This window comes from Solanum verrucosum, unplaced genomic scaffold, assembly GCF_900185275.1.
Source record: "Solanum verrucosum unplaced genomic scaffold, falcon-dt-bn FXZP01000210.1, whole genome shotgun sequence".
Lineage (NCBI taxonomy): Eukaryota > Viridiplantae > Streptophyta > Magnoliopsida > Solanales > Solanaceae > Solanum > Solanum verrucosum.
Window position 1 is genome coordinate 1475823 of NW_026020045.1, and position 6288 is coordinate 1482110.

Below are 6288 nucleotides of genomic sequence, written 5' to 3' on the forward strand. Positions count from 1 at the left end.
CTTATGACTTCCTAAATAGTTCTACTTAGTGTGATTGGGAATATAGGACTTCATTAATACATGGCACAAGTAGGCTTTGAGGGTGGTTGTGGTGTGGTTCTTTTATTCTATGAAGGTTATGAATGTATGCATGTCTAATATGGATTGTTGTTATGAATGACTCTCCTTAATATGATCTTATGAACACGAATGCATCCTTACTTGTAAGCATGGACTATGGTTAGGGTCAAGTATGAAATGTAAGACTTTGGTGGCCTAAAAGTGGTACTTAGTATGGGTGGTATTATGGGATTCCATTCACACATTTCACAAGTTTGACTTAGGGTTGCTTATGATAATGATTTAAATTTCTACACTTATGTGCATGATGACAGTTAAACTTGATAAATGTATGGTGTTCAACTAAATGTCCCTTTTTAGCATGTTTTCAAAGATTTTATGCATGATTATCATACTTAGTACATTTTTGTACTAACCCATATTTCTTCTACATTTTCTACAAAGTGTAGGTTCCAGCAATTGAAGTGTTCTTCTCTTGATACAAGTTTGGATAACCTATCTCCCCAAAGCTTGTGGTGAGTCCTCTTGGATCCGAGGACAAGTGTCACTTTGACGTTACTTTCCTTTCATTATGTTAGACTCTCGGATTTCGATTGTAAGGGATGTGACCCTATTCTTTTTAGACTTCGATTGTAATAGATGGTTTGTGGAGACTGTCTAGATTTCTTCCTCATTTATGAAAAAGACTTCGATTGTAAGAAAATTTTTAATTCCACATCATTTCTATGACTTTATGTTTATGATTATGCTAAGAGCTTGTGTAAGACCTCTTCGGGGTCAAGTACGTCGTGTTACATCTAGGGGGTACCCCTGGGTTGTGACAAACTTGGTAATTAGAGCACAAGGTTTAGAATGATTCTAGGATGAAGTCTTACACGCCACGTTTGGTAGAGTCTTTTTTATGAGTGTGAAGCACGCCACATTTATGAATGAAAGGCTATAAGATGTTTAGGTAATCTCACTTTTTTCATTACTTTTTAGTCATGCCTTAGAGTTTTAACTCTATAAAGTTCTTTTCATAACCCTGCTCTTGTGTCATTAAAAAATGAATACACGAAGAGCAAATTCAAGAAGGGTGGAAGAGGAAAATGTGAACAAAGGAGATCCTCCTCAAGATGACCAAGATCCTCAAGGTAATCAAGCTCCTCAAGATAACCAAGCTCCAATTGATCCTGTGATAGAGAATGTAACCCATGCGGAGTTTAGGTCTACTATCCAATTGTTGGCTCAAGTTGTTACCACTCAAGCCAAGAAGGAGAGGATTGGCCCTATGCACACTAATGTGAACTCCGCAACTTCTATATTGAGGGATTTGGCTAGAATGAATCCTCTCGTGTTTCTTGGTTCCAAAGTGGGAGAAGATCCTCAAGAGTTTATGGAGGATGTGTACAAGATAATTGATGCCATAGGGGTAACTTCGGTAGAAAAAGCGGAACTAACCGCTTACCAATTGAAGGGTGCGGCCCAAGTCCGGTAGGAGCGGGTCCCATAGATTGGGAGGTGTTCAAAAAGTCATTTCTCAATAGGTTCTTTCCCCGAGAGATGAGGGAAGTTAAGGTGGAAGAATTTATCAACCTTCGTCAAGGAGGTATGAGTGTTCAATAATATTCTCTAAAGTTCACCGAATTGTCCAAATATGCTCCAACTATGGTGGCGAATCCAAGAGATGAGATGAGTAGGTATGTGACGGGTGTGTCTAGATTGGTGAGGAAAGAATGTCGTTCGACAATGATTCATGATAATATGGATATCTCACGTCTCATAGTGTATGCCCAACAAATGGAGGATGAGAAGCTCCAAGATAACAATAAGGGGGTGAAGAGAGTAAGAACCGATGATAGGAATTTTTCCAAGGGTAAGTCTGATGGCCAAGGGCGACAAAGGTTTAAGAAAAGTTTCTCTAATCAAGGCTCATCTAGTGCTCCAAGGACCAACAAAGATAGGGTGTCTAACCCTAAGCCTCAAGGAGGCAATAGTGGTGGATCTTCTATAGTGATGCCTACTTATGCTAAGTGTGGTAAGAAACATATGGTAAGTGTCTTGTTGGCACGAATGGTTGTTATGGTTGTGGGAAGAGTGGTCACATGATAAGGGATTGTCCTATGCTTAAGGTTCAAGGAAGAGAAGGCAAGAAATCTCCTTTTAGTGTTTCTAATGTCGATGCTCCTAAGAAGAACCGCTTTTATGCTCTCCAAAACTGAGGTGACCAAGAGAGTTCCCCAAATGTGGTGACCGGTATGTTGAAAGTTTTCTTTATTGATGTTTATGCTTTATCGTATCCCAGTGCTACTTTGTCTTTTGTGACACCATATGTGGCTATGAGGTTTGATGTTTCCCCGGAGGAATTATTAGAGGTTTTTTCGGTTCTACCCCAGTTAGTGATTCAGTGGTGGCCAAGAGGGTGTATAAAATATGTCTCATTTCCTTGCCCATAGAGTTACTCTTGTTGACTTTATAGAACTTGATATGCTAGATTTTGATGTGATTCTTGGTATGGATTGGTTGCATGCATGCTATGCTTCTATTAATTGTAGAACCCGGGTGGTTAAATTTCAATTTCCGGATGAGCCTATTTTAGAGTGGAAGGGTGGAAATACAATGCCTAGAGGTCAAATTATTTGTTGTCTTAAAGCTAGAAAGATGATCTCCAAATGGTGTGTTTACCATATTGTTAGGGTGAAGGATGTTGAATCCAAAACCCCTCATCTAGAGTCGGTTTTGGTAGTGAATGAGTTTTCAGAAGTTTTTCTCGATGATTTACCCGATATTTCTCCCGAAAGGGAAATAGATTTTGGTATTGACCTTATTCTGAATATGCAACCTATCTCCATTCCTCCTTATAGAATGGCTCCGACGGAGTTAAATGAGTTGAAAGAGCAACTAAAGGATTTGCTAGACAAGGTCTTTATTCAACCAAGCATCTCTTCATGGGGTGCTCTGGTATTGTTTGTTAGGAAGAAGTATGGGTCCCTTAGAATGTGTATTAACTATCGCAAATTGAATAAGGTGACCATTAAGAACAAGTATCCACTTCCAAGGATTGATGACTTATTTGACCAACTTCAAGGGACTAGTTATTTCTCCAAGATAGATCTCCGTTATGTTTATCACCAATTAAGGGTGAGGGAGGTTGACATCCCAAAGACGGCCTTTCGAACGAGATACGGTCATTATAAGTTCTTAGTCATGTCCTTTGGGTTAACGAACGCTCCGGCGACATTCATGGATCTTATGAATGGGTGTTCCGACAATATCTTGACATGTTCATTATTATGTTCATTGATGATATCTTAATATATTCGAGGAGTGAAAAAGAGCATGTTGACCATTTGAGGGTGGTATTGCAAGTCGTTAAGGAACATCAACTTTTTGCAAAATTTAGCAAATGTGAGTTTTGGCTAAGGTCCATAGCATTCCTTGGCCACATCGTGTCTAGCAAGGGTATTGAGGTAGATCCTAAGAAGACAGATGTGGTCAAGAGTTGGTCTAGACCTCTTACTCCATCTGACATTAGAAGTTTTTTGGGTTTGGCCGGTTATTATAGAAGATTTGTTGAGGGATTTTCCTCCATTGCTTCTCCTTTGACAGCTAAATTTGTATGGTCGGAAAAGTGTGAGAAAAGTTTTCAAGATTTGAAGGATAGACTTACTTTCACTCCGTTGTTGACCTTACCAGAGGGTACATATGGTTTTGTTGTTTAGTGTGATGTCTCTAGAGTTAGGTTGGGATGTGTGCTCATGCAGCACGGTAAAGTAATTGCCTATGCCTCAAGACAACTCAAGGTTCATGAAAAAAACTATCCGACCCATGATCTTGAACTAGCGGTGGTGGTGTTTGCTTTGAAAATATGGAGACACTATCTATATGGGGTACATGTGGATGTTTTCACCGATCATAAGAGTCTCCAATATGTGTTTACCTAAAAAGACTTGAACCTTCGGCAACGAATATGGTTAGAGTTGTTGAAGGACTATGATATGAGTGTCTTTTATCACCCCGAAAAAGCTAATGTGGTAGCAGATGCTCTTAGTAGATTGTCCATGGGTAGTGTGACTCATATAGAGGATGGAAAGAAGGAATTGGTTCGTGATGTGCATAGGTTGGCCCGGCTAAGTCTCCATCTAGTGGATTCCAACAAGGGTGGTTTCACAATCCACAATGGTTCCAAATCATCCTTTTAAATGGATGTTAAGGCAAAACAATACCTTGATCCCATATTAATGGAGTTGAAAGAATCGGTACTTCAAAAGTCCGTTGAGTCTTTCTCCCAAGGGGGAGATGGGGTGCTTAGGTACCAAAGTTGTTTATGTGTTCCAGATATTGATGGCTTGAGAGAGAAAATTCTAGAAGAGGCTCATGGTTCTAGATATTCCATTCATCCAGGAGACACCAAGATGTACTGTGATCTATGGGAAGTCTATTGGTGGAATGACATGAAAAGAGATATTGTGGGTTTTGTAGCCAAGTGCCCGAATTGTCAACAAGTTAAGGCAGAGCATCTAAGGTCGGGAGGCTTGTCCCAAGATATAGATATTCCCACTTGGAAGTGGGAAGATGTGAATATGGACTTTGTTGTGGGTTTGCCTCGTACTAGAAGGCAACATGATTCTATTTGGGTCATTATTGACCGGATGACAAAATCAACCCATTTCATTCCCATCAAGATTTCCTTTTCGGCGGAAGACTATGACAAATTGTATATCAAGGAGATAGTGAAGTTACATGGGGTTCCTTTGTCGATTATTTCGGATAGGGGTACTCAATTTACTTCACACTTTTGGAAGGCATTCCAAAAAGGGTTTGGTACTAAGGTTAAGCTTAGCACGACTTTTTATCCCCAAACTGATGGGCAAGTGGAATGTACCATTCAAACTTTAGAGGATATGTTGAGAGCATGTGTGATAGACTTCAAGGGTAATTGGGATGACCATTGATGGAGTTTGCCTACAATAATAGTTGTCACTCAAATATTGCCATGGCTCCTTTTGAAACCTTGTATGGTAGGAGATGTAGGTCTCAGGTTGGTTGGTTTGAAGTAGGTGAAATTGCTCTAATTGGTCCCGAATTGTTTATGAGGCCATTGAGAAAGTTTGATTCATTTGAGAGGTTGAAAACGACCCAAAGTCGACAAAAGTCCTATGCCGATGTTACAAGAAGGGATCTAGAATTCTAAGTTAATGATTGGGTTTACTTGAAAATCTCACCTATGAAGGGTGCGATGAGGTTTGGCAAGAAGGGGAAGTTTAGTCCCCGGTATATGGGGCCATATCAAATTTTAAAGCGTATTGGAAGGTTGCCGATGAATTAGACTTGCCAAGTGAGTTGGCTCCGGTTCACCCGATATTTCATGTTTCCATGCTTAAGAAGTGTATTGGCGACCCGGTATCCATTATTCCTCTAGAAGGGTTAGGAGTTGATGAAAACATTTCCTATGAAGAGGTTCCGGTAAATATCCTTGACCGGCAAGTTAAGAAGTTGAGAAATAAGGAAGTAGCTTCCGTGAAGGTTTTATAGAGGAATCATTTAGTTGAGGGTGCTACTTGGGAGGCCGAGTTCGATATGAAATCCCACTATCCTCATCTTTTTCTTCCACTCCTATTCAAGCTTGAGGTAATTAGTTCCTCTTGAAATTCCTAGTTGGGAATCACGTGTGTGATATGTATGTTTTCCATGTTCTTGATGAAATTCATGTTTAGTAGGAAAATGAGTTGTTTTCATGAATTACGTTCCTCATGTTGTTGTGCATTTACTATGATTTGCCTATTTTGACTTTATGAGTTGAATTGATGAACATGCGTTGTTGTGTTTCATGATATGGCACATTGGATCCATAATGTTGTGTTGAGCATGTTTTTGCGTTGGAGAAGGTAGTTCCTCCTATGTACATGAGAACTCTTGAATTTCATGCATTTTGGGTTGGTAGATGTAGTTCCTACTTCCTTATGTTGCATTGATTATGATTGAGTTAGAGTTGAAGTTTCCTCATTTGAATAGTACACATTACGAATATTGTATCTTTGAGTTGTGCATTATTTTGATGTTTCATGCATAATGGGCTGCTAGTCTTGAGTCTTTAATTCCGTAAGGTGTCTAAATCGTCATTCGAGGATGAATTTCCCCAAGGGGGAGATAATGTAACACTCCGGAAAACTAATAAACTAAACTAGAGTCTAGTGGGTAAACTAGTAGCCTAGTTAAGGTCCTACGTTGAGGTTAGAGTAGTAAAAT